The sequence below is a fragment of the Triticum aestivum genome, chromosome 3B (genome assembly GCF_018294505.1).
Source record: "Triticum aestivum cultivar Chinese Spring chromosome 3B, IWGSC CS RefSeq v2.1, whole genome shotgun sequence".
In the NCBI taxonomy this organism is placed as follows: Eukaryota; Viridiplantae; Streptophyta; class Magnoliopsida; order Poales; family Poaceae; genus Triticum; species Triticum aestivum.
In genome coordinates this window covers 597,381,656-597,393,179 of record NC_057801.1, presented here as the reverse complement: position 1 = coordinate 597,393,179, position 11,524 = coordinate 597,381,656, and the positions used below count along the sequence as shown (strand labels likewise).

The following is an 11,524-nucleotide window of genomic DNA, read 5'->3' as shown; positions in this document are numbered from 1 at the left end:
AAAAAAAATTGGACAACACACAGAAGTAAAACTGGACATGATATAAAAGAATGTAAGTGCGAGATTTCAGGAATTACAGATGCAGATCTTGGTCCAGCTATATAACCTTGCTCCACCAAGTCATATTACACCATGGCGTTTCTCAGTTTCTAAGTCAGGTTAATAAGATAACATCAGGACGCACAACAGATAACTTGCTAGAATTAACATAACCATATGATTAATGACCTTGTTAGGGCCGGACTTGGGCAATCAATCACGGACGTGTGTTTTGTTCTTCCATCCGGTCGATCCAGTAGCTAGATTACATTAGGAAGTCTCATTTCGTATGTTCTCCATGAATCAATCACGGTGCTTAAATACTTGTACTTGTGTGTCGCCGGAAAACAATCGTTAAAGGTCATATGTAAGTGTCTTCATGGCAGAAAGAACTTCCTCTTTGGGCGACATATGATCCGGACCTGCGGTAGCATAAATGGTACCTCAGCATTACATGCGTTCATGCACAAACATATTGGGCTAAAAACTGGACAAAATAATTTGCGATCCAATCCGGGACATCTTCTGGAAGATAATTAAATTAAGAGATAATAAAAAAACGGCATGCTAGTATCGGCTAGCGCTGCCTGCACCTTACCTTTAGCAATCCTTTTGAGCACCATGCTTTTTAGGCCTGCACAACCACATCAAAGCTCCATTGACTGTTGGGCAAATAAGCCACGGCCATGTACTGGGCATAGTTAGTCTGACTAGTGTCTGGCTTAGTCCGTCTAGTGCGTGCGTGCGCGGTGAGTGTGCTGGACGTGAGTCCGTGGCTGCGTGCAGCCAGTGGCAAGTGTGCGTGCGTGGGTGAGTCAGTTGACGAGGGTAGAGGGAGGTTGCGTAGCGCGCGTCCTACGCGTCATGGGCGCACGCGCTGAGCTTGCGGATCGTGGCCGTTGGAGAGTGGAGCGCGGCGTCGTACGTGCGCGCACGCGTATAAGACTCCCTCCTGTGTACTGGTTCAGCTGTGGGTGCAGTTCGTGCTGCAGGAGAAAAATTTGCCGTCCGTGCGGCGGGCGTTCGAGCGCTGGGAAAACCACCACTGTGTCCACTCCACCTTCTTCTTCCTCCTTTCTTCTTCAGTCTCTGTGAGAGAGAGAAGTACAGAGAGCTCCCGCGAGCGAGGGAGAAGGCCACGGCAACATCATTGACCAGCGTTAGCGTATGAACCGACAGTTCTCTCATAAACTTAATTAAGCACAACTCCTGCTCTTAGTAAGTTTAGAAATAAGAACAACTCGTGCATCAGGCAGCATCAAGTGTAGAGATGGCGGCAACGCTCACCGGCCAGTCGACGACCATTACCAGATAGATCAATCTGATGAGGTATCATAATGGGGTGCAAATGACGGTAGCAATTAGTCATGATGCCATTGTAGGAGAGAGAGACGTGGATGAGGGATCGAAAAGCTTGTTCTATATTGTGACTCTTCAAATCTGGGTGATAGAACATATGGGTGGATTTCTCTTAAAAGATGCATGCAAATAATTTGATGGCACAGGTGGGTAATTCAACTATAATATTAAAGATCTAATGTTTCAGTCGAGGATTAAAGGTGTTAATCTGCACCGCTATAACTCACTTTTGAATCTTAGGTTTCACTAAGGGTCCAAATATTTCAAACACCATTGCATCATTGACATATCATAATTACCTATTGCATCATAATTACCTATTGCCGGTGGATGAAAGGAAATTGGCATAACTTAATGCCATCTGTACAGGAAAATGTTTGTAATCCAGGTTTTATACCTTTGCTTAACAATGGAAGGTGGAATTATTACATAAACCTGCACGGGATAGTTATATCGAGAAACATAATTATTTATTTGCATGATATTGTGGTTAATATGCATGAGCTCTAGACTTAATAGTGTGGTTGCATAAGAGGGTACTAAATTTTCTGGAAAATCACATTATGCATTCATGTATTGGGATTTCCGTTAACCTACAGAGGAATTGTGGTATCATGAGCAAAACTATGCAATATTAATTCGATAAGCAGGATATCGAATGTTAAATTGTTTAGTAGATGTTGTTAGGGATATTCAAGGAGTTAATACAACAGATTGATTCAATAATTGGCCTAAAAAAATTATATTGGGATGCTTCATAGTCAGAACCTGAAATCTGAGGTGATTCAAGAAAGGAGAAGGTATTGGGGAGACGATGCTGGATTTGACTGTTAGTTTGTGACCTTTTTTCAGATCGATTGCAGAGTTGGATGGAAATCTGAAGTTCAGGATGACATGGATATAAGCGGAAAAGGATTAACAAGAGGATCGATTAGATCATGGCCCTATTTAAACCATTAAAGAGGTTAGCCAACTCGCATGGAGGAGGCTCCCCCGATATGCACCTTCGTTGGCCGTTAGATCATGGTTGACCGAGTCTTTTTTTGCCTGCCGTCCGTTGGATCTTGCTGTGAATTGACTCCTGTCATTTTGACCATGTGGTGAAATCTGGACAGTGTATGGCGTGTGGGCTCGGGCTAGATCCGATTGACTGGGTTAAAATTTTCTGGGTGTACACGCGCCTCTCTACACGCGCCGCGCCCTCCGCGTCATGCGGAGTGGGCGAGCTTGTCTGCAATTGGCTAGAGGGAGATAGAGGATGGACTGACGCGTACGAACCCACCCCGCGAACTATGACGGGTGGGCCTTGTTGGCTAATGGTCCCACACAACGGTAGCTGAGCTTATTTTCTTCCGCGTGCATATTGACCGGGTCATCCAGCGGCAGATACAAATCGTCCCGCGCTGCACGGCGCGACGTGCGTCCCATGCCCTTCCCACGTAGCGTCAGTCAAACACCGGCCCTCTTTCTCCCAATCCCCGCAGCCGCCGCGCCCGGCACACCTCCCTCCTCCACTCCCCCCCGCACCCCACCCTTCCCCGTCGAGCTTGTTCCTCTAGCCACCCACTCGTCTCCTCCTCCTCCTCCTCTCTCTCTCTCTTCTAGCTTCCTCATCCTTCCGGATCTCTGCGTCGGCCGGACCGCGAGAGGAGCGGCGGTGGTGGAGACGCTCCGGTGGTGGCATCGAGTTGCAAACCCCAGGAACCAGGTCTGGGGGTTCGGTTCCAAGGCGCGAACGGCTTCTCCATCTGTGACGTCGAGGGCAAGTGCACACCCCAGTCCCCTCCTCTGCGCGAACCATACGAGAGAGAGAGGAAGATGAGAGGGAGGGAGAGAGAATGACCGGCGTCGGCCTGCGCCGGCGAGGACGGGCGCGACTTGGAGGTTGGCTGCTGGTCGATCTGCTCTTGGATCGGGAGCTTCGACGAAGCTAGGGTTCGGGCGCGTTGCAACGGAGGCTGCACTCCACCTCTTCCTCGTGGTGCGGTGGACGGCAGCTCTTGCAGTCGTGCGGCCGACAGCGGCCTCAGCGGGTGGTCGACGACACTTGCAGCTGGTGCTCTACCCATGGATTCCGGCACAACCCGAAATACTCAGGTGGTCAATTAGAAGCCCCTTTATTTATATATTTTGGGATTGCTAATGGATGAATCTCGTTTTGAAATGTTAGTTGCGAGTTCGTTCTTTTGCTCATGATGCGATTTCTTTTGCTAGGACAAATGAGGCCTCGGCTAATGGTGGAGAAGACAGACTACAGGGACGAGCCGCTGGAGCACGTGTTCATGGGATGTTCGTGCGCAAGATGCAGAAGTTCGCCGGAAGGAAGAAGAGTTGGCCGGCGAGGATGAGGAGAAGGCGGGATGCGAGGTGCTTGCACGCGCAGCAGCAGGAGGCCGTCCGTGAGGTGCTCCTCTGGATGCTCCCTTCCGGCGTTGGGCCTAGGTGTTCAACGCCACCCTCACCATCCCCTTCTTCCATTGGCTCATCGGCCCGTCAGAGGTCAGAGATCTAATACTCTTAGTTATGTGTGTGTGTGTGTCCGGGCACCTGTTGTGTTTTTTGCTGGCTTGTTGGTGCGTGCATGATTGTTGTGACTGGGCGCTGGCTGTTCGGTGCTGGGCTGCTGATGGCATGCTACCTGCTTTGAAAAGAAGGAATGAAAGGAAGCATTTGTTCATAGAACAAATATATTCATTGTTTGTTAAGATAAATATCCCTATCCTCTGTTTGTTTCTTGATTATTCTCTGTGAACTTTTGTTCTATATGCAGACAAGTTTCCTCCATGTTATGTCAACATACCATGGTGATGTATGTGAAAGATTGAAAGTGCGGTACTACATAAAGACTCGCTGCAATTATTGTTGCATAATCACAACTTTCATAACATTAACTTCCATTGTCTTTTATCTCGGGTAAAATCTATTTTTCTACCTGATTGATGTGGTTAGTTTGATATATAGTAGAATATCAACATTCTCCTTTATGATGGCTGATGGGCAGTGTGTTTCGTCCAAATGATATGTTTCCTGTATTGTTATAGATGTCTATTTGGCTTATGATCGTACTGTTGAGCACATCTTACTCTTGTGCTGAAGATAAATGGTACTAATCAATCTGCCAAAGCTTTGTGATGTGAAAGTGCATTTGGTAGGAAGGGTTCTGCAGATAACCCCTTCAGATTCTGTCCCTTCAAGATTTTTTTTGTATCAAGCCATAAATTTAAACAGGAATCCTTCAGTGGCTATTTTGTTTATCCACACACTTTCTAATGTCTGGTCCTCTTAACTTAGGATAAGCTTTTTACTGTCTTTGTTTTTTGATTATCATCAACAATAATGGTTCTGTTGTCCCTTAGTCTGTCAATGCTGATGCTATTTGAATGCTGAGAAGCGAACTCGGAAATCAGCCCGCTAACAAGAGTCGGAATTCGAATCTGAGGCAAGTTTTACATTCCCCAATTTGTCTACTGAACCCATGGTCTCTCTTTCTTCTGCATTATTTCTCATTCATTATCTAAGATATAATTTCGACTTCACTGCATCGTGTTGTCTGGTTTATAATGCCGGTTGAGCTCATTTCTAATTGTTCATAACTACTTAATTTTTTGTTGTGATTTTGCAAGATATTTAAATTATTGTATTTCGAAATTGTTATTCTGATTCTCGATGCTCTGTTCATGGCTTTTTTTTCTTATTTTATCCTTCTTTGCTTTTCTCCTTTCCTGCAAGAAGATGTCGAGTCATGTAATATGTTTAAAGAAGAGAGAATCTGCATTTTATGAATCCTTTCTTCTTTTTTCATTGTTACTTCAAGTTAGTGAATTCATTTAAGTTGTATTGATGAGCTTCATGTGCATGGTTTCTTCATCTACACATCTTATTCAGTCACGAGGCCAGTAAGATATTTTGCCTTTTAGAAAAAGGGAGATGCCATTTAGACCTTACTCTTCCAACTTGATCTTTAACTTGCTACTACTGTTTCTAAGCATTTTCCCAAGAATTTTTTATTTGCTTCAGAGAATGAGCTCACCTTATTCATTGGATGTGCCAAGTAAAAAAAAATAGAAACTGAACAATTAGTTCCACTCTTTAATTTTGTACAACGGTCCAAATTATCCAATAAATCATTTGTTAGCAGGGTCTAATTATAGAAGTCGAATCAGTTGTTCCAAATTACAATGTGTGACTTATTCCATTTTTTTTATCCTTTTGTCCTTTTAATCAAGAACAATGTTTAGAGCTTACATGGTTGTCCAAATTTAGTTCTGTAAAAGAGGAATATTGATTTCATGCAATGATCAGTGCAGATTAGGATAGTTATAGAGTTCTTCCTCAGTTTTCATTGAGCAAAGATTGAATATGTATGATTTTTATTAATACCAAGTAAATCTTGGTCTGCATTCTGTTAGTTTTCCTACTGAGTTTTTTTGGCTATTTTCGTTTAAATTGGTAGCTGATGTGAAAAAGTGTGTGTTGACATGCATGTAACCAAATCATGTATTAATGTGAGGTACTACATATATTTTCCTATCTCTTTCCAGAAGCACAACCCTCTTGATCCAACTAGGAACATCAAAACCAAATGGGAAATCATTGAGTGGACTTCAGATGGCCATGCTGTGAGTACACCATTAGTATCTGAATCTACTTTGTATAATTAAGACACACTTTCTACATATCGCTGCTATATTGATACCTTGTGATCACTTAACATGAGTGTGACTAGCCTATTTTCTTGCCTAACTGGGTGATTGCATGTAGTAATGCATGGCTTCTCTATTTAAATGAAGAGTTGTGTTTATCTTAATAATTATATACCACATACTTGTTTCTTTCTGTTTATGTAATAATGCAGTTCGTCTTCTACCATATGTTTTCTTTGTTACATGTCTTCTAATTGTTCATCTTTTTTCTCTTTCGACGACAAAATAACTTCACGTTTAGTGTTACAAAATAACTTTTTTCTCTTTGTTACATGTCTTCTAATATTTAGTACGACAAGGAGGCAGGGTGGGGGGGGGGGGTCGGCCGTGGAGGGAGGCTCGCCGGCCGGAGCAGCAGGAACAAGGAGGCGGGGTCGGCCGTGGAAGGGAGGCTAGCCGGCCAGAGCAGCAGCAGCAAGGAGGCGGGGTCGGTCGTGGCAACTGGAAGAGCTGCTGGTCAGCCTGACACACTGCCTCAGCCATGTCTCCTCTGATGCAGCCTGGACGCTCAAGAGAGGTAGTTGTGCCGTCACTGGTGGCGAGTTCAGCGGCCGCCCCCTCCTCTTCTCTTCGAACCCAGCCCTCTCTTGAGTGTGTCGTGCCCTCAACTACGGTAAAGCACCAGGTCCACGTGAGCTCCTCCTTCAACCCGCGTATGTGATTTCTTCCTTTTCCATGAATGCACACATCTAAAGCGTTTTTTGGGTTCCCTCATCTAAATTTCTTCTGAAGTGTGCAGATTGTTTTTCATTATCAGGGAGGACAATATTCTTTTCAAGGACTCATTAGTCCCAGAATATTTAGCTGGTAAGATACATATTTTATGATTCATCCATCTCTCCAATTCTGACCTTACATATCAACCTGTCTCCATGTACCCTTCTACTCCCTCCGTTCGGAATTACTTGTCGTAGAAATGGATGTATCTAGATGTATTTTAGTTCTAGATACATCCATTTTTGAGACAAGTAATTCGGAACAGAGGGAGTATATCTGGTGCTGCTACTTTTTTTTCTTACATGGATATATGTATGAGATTTCTTTGTTTAGGTATATTTGTGCCTGAAAGAAGTTTACATCTATTTTCTTGTTAGATGAGCCTGAATGAAAATACTTATGAGATCGCATGAATGAGATGTTGACGCCCTGTATGCTCCAAAATTGTATCATTCTTCCCACACAATGGTTAGAATCCCAGTTGTTGAATCACAATAGACAAGACCATATTTCACATTTTGTATAGTCCAACCAATAATACGTATGGAGCCTGGTGATGGTTATTGATATATTGTGATAGTAGTTTCCTGCATTAATTAGTTAATGAGCCACCCTTTCGTTTTCAACTCAAAGTGTTGCAACAGTTAAATAGATGTGTTCGTGCCATTTAGCCCCAAAATTCAGTTCAGTTTGGCTGTACATCTATTGCCGGCCCCTTTTCTTAGTACTGATTGACCTTTATGTGTTAATATTTTTATTGACTTCATTTTTTCCTTTAGTCCTTCCTCTTGGTGTATAATCCTGATTGTGTGAGTTCCTTTCCTGGTAGGGTATTTATGATTCAGACCATTCCATAACAAAATGCATATATGGCCTCATGCAGTGGCGGAGACAGGCCCCAGGCAGCCCGGGCCGCTGCCTACATGCAATTCCTTTGTAGGTGTAGCAAACACTGTAGCTACAGTGCTACAGTGTTCCGAAGCCTGCCTGGGTCCTGCCATATTTCTGCCGCCGCTACTGGCCTCATGCATGTTTATTGCTTGCCTGTGTATACGTTGTGTTCTTATCGGTTGTTTTCTGTGTGTTTCGTAGGATGTGCGATCTCTTCTGCCGCTACATCTCCGTTCGACTCGCCAAAGTTTGTTGTTCTCCTTTTTACATGTGTGTGTGTGTTTTACTTTCACTATCTGCTATATCATGCTATCTGCCTTCATGATCGTTTAAGTATTATTATGGTGTCTGCCATGCTGATCGTTTAAATATTTCGGATACGGCAGGGCATTGTGTGTTGTTCGTTCTCTTGCTACTTACAGTTCGTGTATGCGTGTGAGCAGGATCTATGCACGTGTTTCCGTTGTTATACTTGTTTTGGAGACTGAGGTAGCTCAGTGTGCTTTGCCGTCACTTTCGTGTCTGTGTGAGGTTGTAAACGACGGTTCTGTTCTTGCTGGTGTAGAACTTGAGCTCCCAGGGGACGGTTCTGCTCCAGTGCCACAAAGAGATTTTTTTAGCTCGGCTTGGTGTGGTTTTATGAATAGCTATGAGCAGGCTGCTCTACAGGTCTTGCGTATTTTGCAAGGTTTATATGGACTTTTCGTTCATGACAATAACTATGAATGTATGATGGCCTATAGGAGATCTTTCTGTTCAAGAACATTGCGGTTTCTTTGATTCCTACTATGCTATTTACTCAGTCTGCAGGCCAGCATATTATTTAGATTCTTTATAACTACCTTACTTCAAAGCTCAGTGCTGGTTTCCTTCAAGCTACAACCCCAAGGTATGTCTTCTGAAACAGACAACTATAATATGCTTATAACTACTTAATTGCACTCATGTTTGTGTTTCCTTTTGTACCAAATCGTCGTGCCCTGTCGGCTATGCTATATGCCCACATATTTACACATGTCTCCCTCTTCACTGGTTTTCTTTCACGCACCAGGCGAGCTCTGGTGGTCAAGCTGATGCTTCTTCGCCTCCTGTTGAAGAAAAGGATGATAAGGATGTCCAGGCTCGAGTGACCAGGAACAAGTGGTGCTGCTTTTTATGCTGTCCATCTATATATGCATCCCTTCAGTTTGTACAGACAAAACAAATATTCATTTCTGACTAGAACAAAACTTGCAGTTAAGAAACTCTGCTGCTGGAAAGGGAGCTGGGCTACTAAACAGAATATAGTTTGAGCCTGCCAGTTCTTATTAATCCTATGGCCTGTATTTTTGCAGCAATCGTCTTTTATGTCTGGTTCCCAAAGTTATTAGTTAGCCTGCCTATTTCTCGCTGTTTGATAACCTATATTATAACTATAGAGAATATAGTTTGAGCCTGCCAGTTCTTCTGCCTTGGATATGAAATAATGAGGCAGTTTTAATATTGTCGTAGATTCACCTGAGTTTATTTTAAACTACAGGATGCATCACTGATGGAGAAATACCTTACAGAATGATGCTGAGCCCCGTCTAGAATGGAACCTTTTTGGAGCTGCTTATGCTTGGTGCGGAGCGGGAAGCCTATGATAGCAACAGTATTGGACTCCATAGAACTGGAACTCTATACCTTTCTTATGTAGCTCTTCCTTTTGTTGTCTTCCCTAGAAGGGGCTGACGTAGTTTTTCTGAATTACATGTCTCCGCTTTGTTCTACGGCAGATGCTTCTACTCTGGAATGGTAGCAACAATACTGGACTCCACTGAGAACTGGAACTCTATACCTTTCTTGTGTAGCTCTTCCTTTGGTAGTCTTTGCTGGAAGGTGCAGATGTAGTTTTCCATTTGTTCTACGACAGATGCTTCTACACTGGAATGAACCTTTTTGGAGATTCAACATGTTTCTGACTTGTTGTACAATATCTCGATGGTAGTACTTGATTTATTGTTTTAGCAAGCGTAATGGCTGATGCTTAAAATAAACAACAGTTTTTTTTTGCTTGAGAGTGCTTACATATGGCATTGCTTTGTTACAAGATTACAACACTATTTACAGTAAATCTGATGGTTCATCCCAAGTATTGTCCTTAATCAGAGAAGTTTCCTATTTACGCCTAAGTGGTTGCTAAAACCTATTTTTGCCGAGAAAGACAACCTTTTCGAAACACTCACTGTATAGATTTTGAAAGAAAAAATTCTATCTTACTTTTTTTCATACCAAGACATGTGTTTTTGTTTTAAATTAGACTCTATACTTAAGTTAAGGCGTGTATATTCATATCATTATATACAATATTCCACCGTGTTTCCTATTAGAGGGGATTAAACCATGGATATGTTTTTCATCGCAAACATGATTTTAGCGTGCCTCTGCGCCATTTGGCGTAACAAAATCAACTAAACCATGTTTTTTCTCTTAGGTTTCTTATCCTTTTCCCTCTTTTTTTGCAGGAAAAATATGCATAGCCAGGTTTCTCATTATGATAACCGTGTTTTTAAACTTGCTAAAAAAATACAACCATGCCAACTTTGCTCCCTCATCATAGTGCCTATATTTTCAAACTGAACATATTCATATTATGCAAAGTTCCCCTTTTCCCGGACTATTATTTAACAATATAATAAACATGTTTAAAAAATAGCATGATTTAGTTGAAGGTTCTTGCAGCATGAAACTATTTTCATCGACAACATGTCTTCAGCAGGTCTCTGCGCCATTTGGCGCAACGGGTTAACTAGTTTATTAGAAAGATTGTAGCGTGACGTAAACTGCAGACCTCACGGTCATTGCCTCCAGAATGAGGCCCACTTTGCGGTGCACGAACCTGGGAGTGGGGGAGAAGGGGGAAGGGGGAGAGGAGACCTGGGGGGTGGCGTGGGCGGAGGCGGAGGAGGAGATGTAGGAGGACATCCAGAAGGACGCGAGGGAGCCGTCCCTGGAGGCGGCGGCGAGGAGGACGTCTGGGTCGGGTTCGTCGTCGTAGAAGACGGCATGGAAGAAGGTGTGGTAGGAGAGGTCGCGCTGCCGCAGGATGCCCCGCTGGCACGCCGCCTCATCCCACTCGCGCGTGTCGAGTCCTGGCTGAGCCTGCACCGTCGCCGTCGCCGCCGTCATCTCCTCACGATTCATTGCTGCTGGCTGCACTCAAACGGGATATGTGGGCCTGATTTACTAGGCCGAAGCGCACGGCCGGGCATCATTTGATGAACACGACGTGGTACGTGATTCCCCGAATTAGTACCATCTCGAGTATACGTTTTAATTCAATCTAAAAGAGTAAATTAATTGGAAGAAGCGTATTATGATGGTGAACTCAATGAGTCAATCCGTGCTTTATTATTACTAGCACAAATGCCCGTGCGTTGCAACGGGCGAAAAATATCGTAAAATTTACTCTCGGTGATAGTACGCGCCATTTCTTATATAGTACAATTCTGATAAACATCAGTAATAAGCTTATACTATTATCGCCTTTCGAAGTATGAAGTGTGGACGTAAATAAGCCATCCTGACATCCTTCATCTGATAGAAGAGTAGTGGTGCACAGAATAGTCTTGTAATAGGTTTTGTATTTTATATTTCAGAAAAACACAAATATTTCTTCCTTTTATAATAATTAAACAATTCTGAATTATTCGAATTGAAACATGTTTTGAAAATGAACATTTATTCACACATGTTTTTTTCTTGAAAGAGAATTTTTAAAATTTTGTGATCAATATTAAACGATTTTTCTAAAAAGAGTTTGATTTTTTGGTAATTTTGAGTATTTTTAAAAG

General features: G+C 43.0%; 1 long non-coding RNA gene across 16 annotated transcripts; it reads left to right on the top strand.

The window, feature by feature from the left end:
* Window positions 1–2,832: 2,832 nt before the first annotated feature.
* On the top strand, window positions 2,833–9,742 carry LOC123071178 (uncharacterized). 16 transcript variants are annotated; one of them, XR_006434164.1, is made up of 5 exons: window positions 2,833–3,495; window positions 3,613–6,017; window positions 6,392–6,726; window positions 6,859–6,908; window positions 7,911–9,742. It is a non-coding gene; the product is annotated as an uncharacterized lncRNA (long non-coding RNA). The 16 variants fall into 16 exon arrangements; XR_006434151.1 differs by having other exon boundaries at window positions 6,392–6,754; XR_006434160.1 differs by having other exon boundaries at window positions 6,392–6,754; window positions 7,196–9,742.
* The last annotated feature ends 1,782 nt before the right edge of the window (window positions 9,743–11,524 follow it).